Source organism: Tyto alba, unplaced genomic scaffold (genome assembly GCF_018691265.1).
Source record: "Tyto alba isolate M040663 unplaced genomic scaffold, T.alba_DEE_v4.0 Super-Scaffold_29, whole genome shotgun sequence".
NCBI lineage: Eukaryota > Metazoa > Chordata > Aves > Strigiformes > Tytonidae > Tyto > Tyto alba.
In genome coordinates, this window is record NW_024881303.1 from 2,911,289 (window position 1) to 2,922,967 (window position 11,679).

Consider the following 11,679-nt stretch of genomic DNA (forward strand, 5'->3'; position numbering starts at 1 on the left):
AGGAGCGGCCAGCCCAAACACATTTCTCATTTTGGCTATTTATGGTAGGATAGTGAGAAGTGTGCCAGAACTGCTAAAGTCCTGGCGGAAGAATTTTGAGCTAATTATCACCTTATAATGCCCACCAAAAGACCTGCGGGGACAGAGTTGCGTTAATGCAGGTGAGATACTAAAAGCAGAGGTAAGTGGCTTGGTGTCCCTAATGAGCATCGCTACCCACCCCCCCAAGGACCCAGGGTCCCCCCTGCTCCTGCCACACGGGCAGCTCACGCGTGTGCCTCCACTTCACAAAGCTTCACCAAAGTATTTGGGCCCAGGGAGATAATCATATTGGGGAACAGCGTCCCCGAGAGAGAGAAAAACTGCTGGAAGAAAGGGAAAGAAGAAAGGGATCCCACATTACAGCAGAAATCCTCCCAGCAGTGCTGCCGTGAAAACATGCTTCAAGCGTATTTTCTCAGGTGAGGTGTCAGTGTCTACACTGAAGAAAAAAAACCCTGAAACGATGCAATTTTCCAAAACAATCTTCAACTCGCACCACCTTGGCTTGGAGCGGCATGAGAGGCGGGCGATTAATGGAGGATGCTCTTTCTGAAACCAAAAATCCTGCCAAACTGAGATGCCAGGGCTGTATCAAGGCTGTCCAGGTTCCTATCCAGGGCTTAGGTGTTTAATCCGGGTTTTGTCCAGACACCAACAATGTGTAGCAGGAGCTGGGGGTGGGTTTCCATGCGCGCACCTGGAGACCCCCGGGACACCCACACCCTGGATGGATTTTCAGCCAAGCAGAGATCACAGCAAACACTGAGCATGAAAATGTTCCTTATGCAATTTTAACTCAATTTCCCAAACTTAGTTTCATTTACCTGTTAAAGTTTAATACATCCCTGGGAGATGGGGTGAGGGAGCTGTCGGCGCTGCTTTAACTCTCCCCATGGCTCAGATGGCATTTTTTATTTGTGTTTCCACTCTAAACAGATAAATCTGCTTTTTATCTCCTTCCTAGTTATCCAACAGCCTAAAAAACGCAGAGGCAGGAGGAGGGGACAGGCATCATGTAGGAAAGTCAAAGATGGCAAATTTACTGCAAGGAAACAGAAAATATCAGGAGGTGATTCTGCATCTTTGTTGAACGTGACTTGTGCATCGCAGGTCATTAGAAATATTAATTAAAGTGAACTGAAAGTTAGCATTAAGAAACCCTCAGGGGATTTGACCCCCTGTAACAACCAAATGTAAGTTTAGGCTACTTAAAGCAATGGAGGCCCCCAGTTCCCACGGTCACCCCAGAAGAGCTGGGTTCTAACAGCACAGTCGATGAAATAAAATGCAGAAAAATAGGGAAAAGATGTGCAGCAAAGTGGTAATGGATCTTTTCAGTAAGGGCTGTCATGGACCACCTGAAATTCCCTTTGCCATTTCTCTCTATAAATGTCATCCTCAGGCGGATGTTCGCTATAAAGGGATGGTTTTGGTTTTTTTTTTTTCACCTCTGCATAGAGTAGCTGTTTGCTTGAATGTTTAAATAGTCACAGGCTCTGTCAGGGCTCCTGAGACAGCTCAGCTGCCAACTTCTGTTCCCTTGTGAGTGGCGTGTCCTGATTTTCTCTGCAACTCACCCCTGCCCATCCTCCATCCCTCTCTCCTACTGAAGCCCAAAGGGTTTTGCTGAAAAAGTTTCGCTTTGACCTATGCCTCTATCAGGAGCTATTGCTTTTTGGATCTAAAGGGGCTTTTTAGGGCACTAATCCTCCTCGTCAGCAAGGGGGTGGTTGGCGTGCGGGTCCAGGTTACGAAAGGCTCATCAGGATTCACCTCACAGGGCTGGGGCTTTTCGGCAGGGAGGGTTTAGGAAGCGAGGGAGAGAACAAGGCAATAAACTTCTCTCTAATGGGCACGTCTGCGAAGGCAGCGGAAAAACGCACTGGAGGCATTTTCTTTTCCCCGAGATGGCAGCCGGAGTTTACCCTCCACGACGAGCCCCTGCAGCCCTTAATGACTGAAAGAGCCACTTCCTATAATTAGATTTTCATAGGTGAAATGAATTTAGGCAGGCTGCGGTGAGTGATTACGAGACTTAATGATGGTTTCTTTCTGTGCCTGCAAGGATGCTCGGGGAAAGCTGCATCCTGGTTATCTTCACCAGAGGCAGGCGCGGCGTAATTCGATATATTTTACGCAGGGAGGAGAATGGACTCCTGGCAGGCTTAACGTACCTACAGCCCCTTCCAGGCACGGGCAGTGAGAGATGGCTGCAACGGGGGAGTAAGATACAACACAGGGAAATCTCTGCCATCCTGGTGCATACGCACACATCCCCCTCTGCCAGCACCCGGGTAGACAACAGCAATTATTTACCCTCATTAACATCAGCTTGTTTAGCATCAGTCTTATCCCTTGTCCACTTGGGATGAAGGATGCTGTTTCTTTAGCCCCCATCAACACTCCTGCTCTTAGAAATACCCTTTATCGGAGCAGATTTAATGTATTTTTTGCAAACCACATTTCTGACAGGGCTGTCAGAGCTCTCGGGGAAGCCACACCAGAATCTGTCCAGGTTTGCTCCCCCCGAAAAGTGAAATCTGGATCGGGGCCTGTCCATGGGAAGATGGAGTTGACGGAGCATCATTTTTTTAGTCTCCCTCTCTGAGCAGCTCTTGGGAAGAAATAAAGCAGAATCTCAATTGTTCCCGCTCTGATTCCTTCCACAGCTGCAGGCCCTGTGTTTTACACATGTTGCAACTTCAATATTCCTTTCCAAACAGGCTGTGGACATGTCATGGCTTAACTCAGCAGGCAGCCTAAACAGAACATAGCCACTCGCTCACTCCCACCCCTGCTCCAGTGGGATGGGGGAGAGAATTAGGGAAAAAAAAGTAAAATCCGTGGGTTGAGATAAGGACAGTTTAACAGGACAGAAAATGAAGGGGAAAATAATAATAATAATAGTAATAATAATAATTAATTCATAAATAAAATATTTAAATATTATGTTAAGTAATTAAAATTAAATAAATAAATATAAATAAATAAAATATCTAAATAAAATAAATAAAAAATAATTCAAATTACTAACCATCCGCCAACTGTTGTCCAGACAGATCCCGAAGAGCAATCCCCAGCCAGCTTCCCCCCTAGTTTATATACTGAGCATCACAACCTATGATATGAAATCTCTCTTTGGTCAGTTGGGGTCAGCTATCCCAGCTGTGTCCCCTCCAAAATTCTTGTGCACCCCCAGCCTACTCACTGGTGGGGTGAGAAGCTGAAAAGTCCTTGAGTTTGTGTAAGCACTGTTCAGCAACAACTAAATCATCAATGTGTTACCAACATTATTCCCATTCTAAATCCAAAACACAGTACTATACCAGCTACTAGAAAAGAAATTAACTGTATTCCAGCCAAAACCTGGACAGGACGTAAATGGCCATTTTCTCAATCCATCGATCACCCGGGGCTAAGCCACTAATTCTGCTGCATTGTTGTGATTCACACTGAACAAGCTGGATTTCTAAAATCAAAAAATCTTCTATATCAGCACAGGGTTGCAGCCACAGCCCTCCCTGTTGCCAGCACTCTGGGAGTGGGACGAAAAGGTGACAAACTCAAGGATTTATCATCCTTAAATACCCTAAATTTCCCTATCTTTCTGGAGCTTGTAGCCCCCTTTGTTGGCATCACGTCACCCAGTGTCTCACTCCAATAGCGCCATTGGACGTCCCAAAACCGTTTCTGCCAAAATCCATCCTCCAGGTCTGACTTATCCAGTGCGGGACAGGAGAACGACTCTGCGATGTGGATTTTGAACTGGGGGGGGGGGGGTTTGCATCACTCTCTGCACCCCTGCACCTCCCATTAGCAGCCCGGGGAGCTGTGCCCAGGCTGGCTCCACACCGCTCCTGTTTGCTGGAGGGACCCTCTCCTGGGGACGCTGCAACGTGCCCCTTGATGCCAGGTTTCCCACAGCTTTAGTAGCCTGGAGCTGTTAAACCACCCACCCCGCTCCCAGCACAGCGCTGCTTTGGGCTGGTTTTGTGCTCCCTGGCACCAGCTTCAAGCCCACCTCGGGAGATTTCCAAACTGCCAAGCAAAAACTGAGAAACAATTAACTCTCAGACCTAGCAACATACAAAATTTACTGGTTTTCTTTCAAATCCCATTCTTTCTCCTTCTGTCCCAAGGCCACCTCCAGCGAGATGCTCCTGGGTACCCCTTGCCTTTCCCCACTCTCCCACCACCTCGTACTTCCCATGAGTTTCTATCCCAGAGTAACTCTTTCAGGAGGCTGTAAAAAGCAGTTGCATCCTAACTAGCTTCCATAGCTGCCCAGACTCCAGCTTCCAGCAAATACAGCAACGTAGGGCTCCTGCTGGAAATATAACAAGTGCTTGTGGGGAAGTTCATGTCTGGAGGAGAAGTGGGCTTTAAAAGAAAGAAGGGGATAACGAAATAAACTCTCTTTCTGCAGCGCTAGTTGAATTAGACCCCTTCTAACGCCGGCATCGAAGCGTGGAAACCGGTGCTGAATAACCGCATCACCCGCACCTGTCTGCTGACCAGTAACTTTTAAGAGAGAGCTATTTAAAAGCAAATTGTTGGATATTCCTTCGTCTGCAGCAGCTAGCCGACATTTAGATGAAATGGCTGCCCTCCAAGAAAATAGCAAAATAACGACAGAAAAGCAGCTGGCTCTAAATACAACAAAGCACAGGAGGACAAAGTCAAGATTAAAACTGCTCTCACACTGGGGACACGGGCTAGGTTCATTGAAGTGATGTATTGCTGTTCCCACTCTTGCCCAGAGCAGCTGCTGAAGCTATAACGGGCCATGTACAAATCTTGCAAGCCATGCCCTAGCAGGACACGTGTAATAACCGGGCTTTTAGATATAGGAGATGCATGAAATGGAGCGTCCCAGGCTCTGCAGAGAGCAAAGGGCTCTGTTAATTGACAGCGATGCACAAAACGTAGAGGAGACCCTACCAGGCTGATTATCCTCAAAAACTCATGAAGGCAAACATCCTGGTTTCCACTAACCCCAGGGGCGGTTCCTGCAGGCACAGGCATGGGAGAGCACCGTGGCCCTGCCAGACGTGTCCATCCCCAAAAAGCCTCAAGGAGAAGTTTCTTCATTTGACTGCTACCATTGTTTCCATCGGCATTGGCTGAGCTCATCCCTTGCATAGCTTTGAGCTGCAAAACATGAAAAAGCTAGTATTTTCTCTGTTCGTGGTGGCCCTTGCTATTCTGTGCAGTTTCTCTGTCTAATAAGGGCTTTGCACACACATCATCCTTTGCCACAGAGGAGTGTTATTAAAAGGTCTCTCTCCTCTGATCAGCCAGCTGTCCTCATAAAATGTGGAAATTTAATAACCCTGATGAGCTCCGTTCTTCTGTCAAATAGGGTAGGAATCAGCCAGCAAGTTAGAGAATTAAATAAAACTCAGCAATTGCATTTGTTGATTTTCTTAGGAATCCAAGCTAGAAAGCACCGTCCAACCTACTAAAGAGAAAGCAGATGTCTGTCCTCACAGTTGTCTCCCAGAGCTGGGAGGACAGGGAGACACCCCAAAGTGCCATCCCATGCACACACACACTGCCTTGCACACACATTTAATGGGTGACCATGTCAAATGAGGCTGAAACACCCAAGAGCATTATGAGCCTCTGTGGGTGTGTTTGCAATGAGCTCGTGGTTTTCAGCTCATGAATTTTCACACGAACTTTTTGGTTTTGCGTGGAAATCTCTGGTCTTGCAGAACCAGCATAGACACCACGTGGCTTTAATCCACCAGCCAAAGCTCTGCTCTGCCATTCACACTTTTACACCATTTTCACTAGAAAATAAAATTATTCCTGTCATAAGCCAGTTGAAAAGAAAGGCATGATCACTGGCAAAGCCCCCGCCGGTCTCTGATGATCAATAGCACGAACGTCAAGTCAGTCAAAACCTTATCCACATGAAAGACAACACCCACTTCCTAATTTTGAGTGCTCAGATCCAAAGCCAACCCCAAACCATAGTGAGTTTAATGTCAGCTCACAGCCACACATGGAAGCAACCCGGGCACATCAGCTGTGAAGAAAAGGTGTGATTTTTCCTCCACCAAAGAAGTCTGAACAAAAATAGAGGTAAATGAGTCCTCAGTGATCACTGAAAACAGCTTTGGTTCCAGAAGCATCCAGCTCACAGATGAACCACCTTAAAAAAAGAGCATTACCACCAAGGTATAATGAAAAACGGTGCCATTTTATTTGCTATATCATGAGCCCCATCTCCCTGCTGTACCCGCTGTAACTGGAGTGCCGGCTGTAGCAGGTACAGCCGTATCTGTAAAATCTTTAAACACTGCCTCCAGGCAAGCAGTTAATCTTCTTTCCCTTTGTTGATAATATTTTTTTTTCTGTAGGTTGTATCTGTTAAAATGCAATTTGCACTTCCCAAATCGGAGGACAGGCTTCGTGACAAGGAGAAGCCTCACGTCGAGACAGTGATGTGCTTTTTCCTTCTGCCAGCCCAGAGACAGCAGCCAGTACCACGTATTACATCTCTAAACACAGTAAAGTTTCATTGTTCATTAGGATGGCTGCAACGAGGCGTTAAAGGAGCAATCAAATAATTGTTTCTAAAAGCACAGCATCTTTATAATGCCTTAACGTGATGCTTTAAAGTATTGTTGGGAAATGAATCGAGTGCAGGGAGTAGGGGATTTCAGCCCTGTGAACACAGAATTATACTATAAATGTTGAAAAACAGCAGAGAGATCCGTAGAGCTGAAGGTGGTCAAGAAGTTACTGAGCTCATCCACTTCCCCAGCCACAACCAACTTCATCAAGTCATTCCCACGAGATCCTTGTCTGACCTGTCTTAAAAACTTTCTATGACAAAGAGGTCACAGTCTCCCTGGCCATTTACTCCTGGCGCTTCTTTCTTTCCTTCATTAGTACAAATGCATAAATAAAACCAGCACTGCTGAGCAAACTTAAAGACTTAATTCCTGTATCTGCACATAGTACAACATGTGGGTCTTATGCAGGAGCTTGGCACCGGTGACCCACACCCATGTGGGGACTCAGCCTTCTTCCCCAGCTCTTCTCCCCCTTCCTTCCCCCCCCCCTGCATTTCTGCTGATGATTGCTTCTTCTGGATGGTAAAACCAGGTGCTTCCCTCACTGATGGCCATTCTCTTTTTCTCAGACTTTTTTTTTTAGATAGTTTAGTTCCACATTAGTTTTCCAAACTGGTTTCCCTGCACCTCCCAGGCTGCTGCCAGCATGGCGGGACCATCCTCAACTTATGTTACTTCCAGTGTGCTTGGTGACCACTTCCCCTGCTGTCTCTTGGTTTGTGTTTTACCCTTTCCAATTTTGTCGCCATTTTTTTTTTCATTATTCTTTTCTGCTGATTTTTAGTAATCAGGCTTCATATATGCCTCTTTTTTTAACTAAGACCAATGAAGATTTCTTTGAGGAGTTGCCCATACTCATCAGCATCTTCCCCAGAAAGTCCCACCTGCCATTCACCACAGCCACTGTGCTTTGTCTCCTGGAAATACATCATTTTAGTTTGGGCTCTTCTTTTGTTCATTCCACAGTGACTTTCAGTCAATTGGATTTTCATCTTCATTAAGCCAACCCACCCTCTTTTTTTCAGCTAGAAAGCTAGAAAGATGTCTAGAAGCTCTACTTTTCCAATTATTTATTCCACCTTCTATTATACCTTTGAAAATAAAAAATTCCAGCTTCTAATCACTTGCCAGTTCTTGTATTTCTCAGCTGACAGCCTACCAGATGGGGGTTTGCACCCACTGGACATGAGATGGTCTGTTAATTGTGTTTTCCCAACACACTAAGACAGAGGAACTGCTGAACAAATCACATGCCATCAGCTGAATGGGTTATGTATAACACGGTAAGAAGAGAACTGAAGCTACTGCTTGTTCAGAAAGAAGAAAAAACCTTAATGGCATGTGATTTGTCATAGGTGATCAGCAATGCAAGTTCATGGCCACCACTCTAGCACAGTGCTAGTTACCTTGGCCAAAAGATCACAGCACTGGGGCCACCTCAGTCTGGTTTAGGAGACACTACTGTCTGCTCAAGGAGTCAGAGCAGTAAACTCTCTCAGGCACATTTGTCCTGGCAACAGCTGAAAGCAGCAGTGCATCAGAGATCAGGCAGATCCCAGAGCCTGTCATTCACAGCCAAGACCAGCTTTCAACGCCACCTCCATGGAAGAGCTCAATTTTAAAACCAACAGCCAGGCTTTAAGTCCAAGGCATGTCCTTTTGGATTATTATCGTGCTTCAAATACTGCCAGGGAATCTGCGTGTCACACATGCCCGACTTCAACATTTAGTTTGGAAGATGGCTTCTGATCAGCTTGGGTTATTTTGGATGCTGCATTTTGGTCGGAGCTCTGTTGCATTCTCTTTGCTCGCAACAGGTTGCTGTAGCCCAAGCATGCAGCTAACACAGACATACACCAGCATCACACACAAGAAAGCCTTGACATCTCCCTGGAAGGGACAGTGCATCCTACCGACACGAGCTCTCATCTTGGTATTCACAGGAGCCAAATGCCCATCTCAGGTCTGTCTGTGCTCCTCACAACAGGATATATGAGGACTTCATGTCTCTTTTCCAAGAGAAGATTGAACATCTCTTTTCTGAGAGCCTGCCACCTAAGAGTATGGGAAAAGTTAAAAACAGCTGGCTCAAGGTCCAACAAAATATCCAGCTAGAGAGACAACTAAGTAGACAACTTTAAGATGTATAAATTATCATCGCTTGCCCCAGTATAGTTAAAAAAAAAAAAAAATCAATCTTTATAGTTGGAAAATGACAGTGGCTTATTTAATTTATGACAAAAGCAAAGACAAGAGGAGAATAGCATTGAAGATTACACTTGCCGAGTGCAATGCTCTCCTGTAATGTAATGAAATGAGTTAAGAGCAAAGTGAATTAGTGCTACAGGCTGACCTCATCCCACTAATCCCAGAGAGCAATAAGAAATGGAAGGTTGCATTCGCCAGCTTGGTTTTCAAGGTCAGTGAGGACCAAAGTGGCCAGTCTCCTCTCCCTGTGATTTTAGCATTAAGTGAGCAGCTGGCTGTGATCCTCATAATTTATTCTAACAAGGAGAATTACTCCAGTGCCTTTGGCAGGTGGGTAACTCCTTCTGGAGCAAGGAGAGCATGAGAATGAGAGGTTGCAGGTATCAAACCAGCTCCCACGCTCAGGTACGTGGTCATCTCCTGGTATTTGGTACTTTGCACCAAGGAGATTGATAGGACTGCAGCAAGTGGTGGCAGCTCACCGTGGCACATCCTGGATGCATCACTCTTGGATTGATCCTGAGGTGGCCACCATCCATCCCACTCTCGGCTCCTAAACGATTCCTACCTCCCTCTTGTACCTTTGCTCAGAAAAGTTATGGATGCTTTAAAATGAGTTTTGTTTCAAAACTGTATTTCTCATGCCCTGACAAGGACTTACCCACGAGCAAACTGCCTATAAAGTTTTGATGGTGGTAATTAGCCACCTGCTGAGCTGGGTATTTCTGCAGGTAGGATCATCCTCTGCAGGGAGAGACAGCTCGAGACCCTGGTACGAGACACCAGCCGGTGTTTTGCAGATCGATGTACTCTGGCTGCAGCTCCAGCTCTGAACGCCGCGGTGTGCAGGGGGCTGTACGCCACCGACCCACCGCCCGGCCTGGGGACGAGCAGGCGCTGGTTACACCCCGAGAGCTGCTCCTCCCGAACGCGGCACCGTGGCTTTGCCCCCTCGTCAGGACCTAAAGGCAGACAGAGGATGGGGGCCTGGCAGGACGGTTTGTTCAGGGAAGGGTGCTGCTGGAGCAGACCTATCTCCATTATCCAGCAGATAGAGAAGAAAGATGCATGAGGATGGGCACTGCAGCTCATTTGGGGACCAATAAATTTACCGGATCAGACTGCTATAGGCTTTGATGGAGCCAGTGTCAAAGCAGCTTTCTTGCAGAGAAAGGCTGAAGTACACGGCATTATCTCTTTTGGAAGATGGACACCTGGGCTGGAAGCTGAGCTGCAGGAAATAGAGCAAATGCAGCATTTCTCTCTGTGATGAACACAGAGGATCCATCCTTCTCTCATTTTCATGACCGTCACTATTGATCTCATTGAGTTATGCCTGAGCTGTGATTGAAAAGGAAGGGGAAAGGCGGGGAGATCGTTTCAAAGTCAGTGAGAACACTGCTTTTGAGGCAAAATCACCGGCCCCACCAGAGCTGTGCCTCTGTATGCAATAAATTGAGGTCCAAAATAGGAAAAGTCAGGATAAATCACCAATAGATATTGTCCTGTTTACAACTGGGAGGGATCAGGCACAGATGACTCTATGCAATGCTGTATGAGCAATAAGACTATTGCAAATAACCAGGGAAGATGCAGATGTACCTGCAGGACCTCAGTGCCTGCAAAGCAGAATCATCAACCTGCCTGGTGTTTAAGCACCCAGGGTTTGACTTGTACTCACAGTTCCTTAGCTTGCATGTGCAAAAGCGGTGATGACCAACCTCAAAGGAGCACCCACATCGCCTTGCACATGTGACATTGTCAAAAATGGCAGAGAGAAATCATTTCCAGCTGTCCTTCAGCCCCTGTTTCTGAGCACTCTCCATTCATCCCATAGATTCAAGGAAATGTCCACCATTCAGCTGATATCACTACAAAAACCTGATGGGAACAGTGTCTAGGACAAGCATTCTTACAAGACAGGAGCATCTCACTCTCAGAGCCTGCACCTGAGAGACTTTTACACAGGACATAGAGTCAAATTTGGGCAGGAACCTTGCCACAGCTGCCAGCATGCTGCCCCAAAGAAAGGCCACCAAAGTCCTTGGGTCCAGCTTCAGGAACTGAGTTTGGGGGCCCTTGAGGAAGGATAGGTGGCTTCAGTGCATCTAAGATTTAATTTAATTGCAAAACTCATTACGTGCAGGAGCCTAGAGTCCTGGGTAGCCATCATATTAAACATGAAGCGCAAATAAATTTTACTACCAGGGGGTTTGCTTGGTTTGGGTAAACATTCAAGCCTATATACCTTTTCGAAACTTCTGAAATCCCCAGATCTCTGCAGCTAATCCTGTGAGATCACCAACATGACTTTCCCAAGCCTAAGGCAACAGAAACTGTTAATGCTTGAGCATGCCTGGAAAAATTTGGAGGCTTCAGTGGAAAGCCTCACAGGGAGCTCAAGTAATCTGTACCCACACCTCCTTTCAGTGGGCCCAAAAGATGTGGAGATTCGCCATAAGACTTCCTGGCATATTTGCACCATGGCAAGGGTTCAGGTCATGGAAGGAGGTTAATTTGGCATCGCTCTTTCATGCATGAACCTCCCAGACCACAGACAAACGTCCAGAGGTGCCTTGTGTCGTGAAGCCCAAGGGCAATACAACATCACATCTCACTTGGCAAAGCACGGCACGCATCCTGGCTGGAGGCAAGGCAGAGAAGTGCAGATGTAATTTTCATAGAACCATAGAATGATTTGGGTTGGAAAGGACCTTAAAGATCATCTGGTTCCAACCTCCCTGCCCCGGGCAGGGCCCCCTTCCCCCAGCCCCGTCCAACCTGGCCTTGAACCCTTCCAGGGAGGGGGCAGCCACAGCTGCTCTGGGCACCCTGGGCCAGC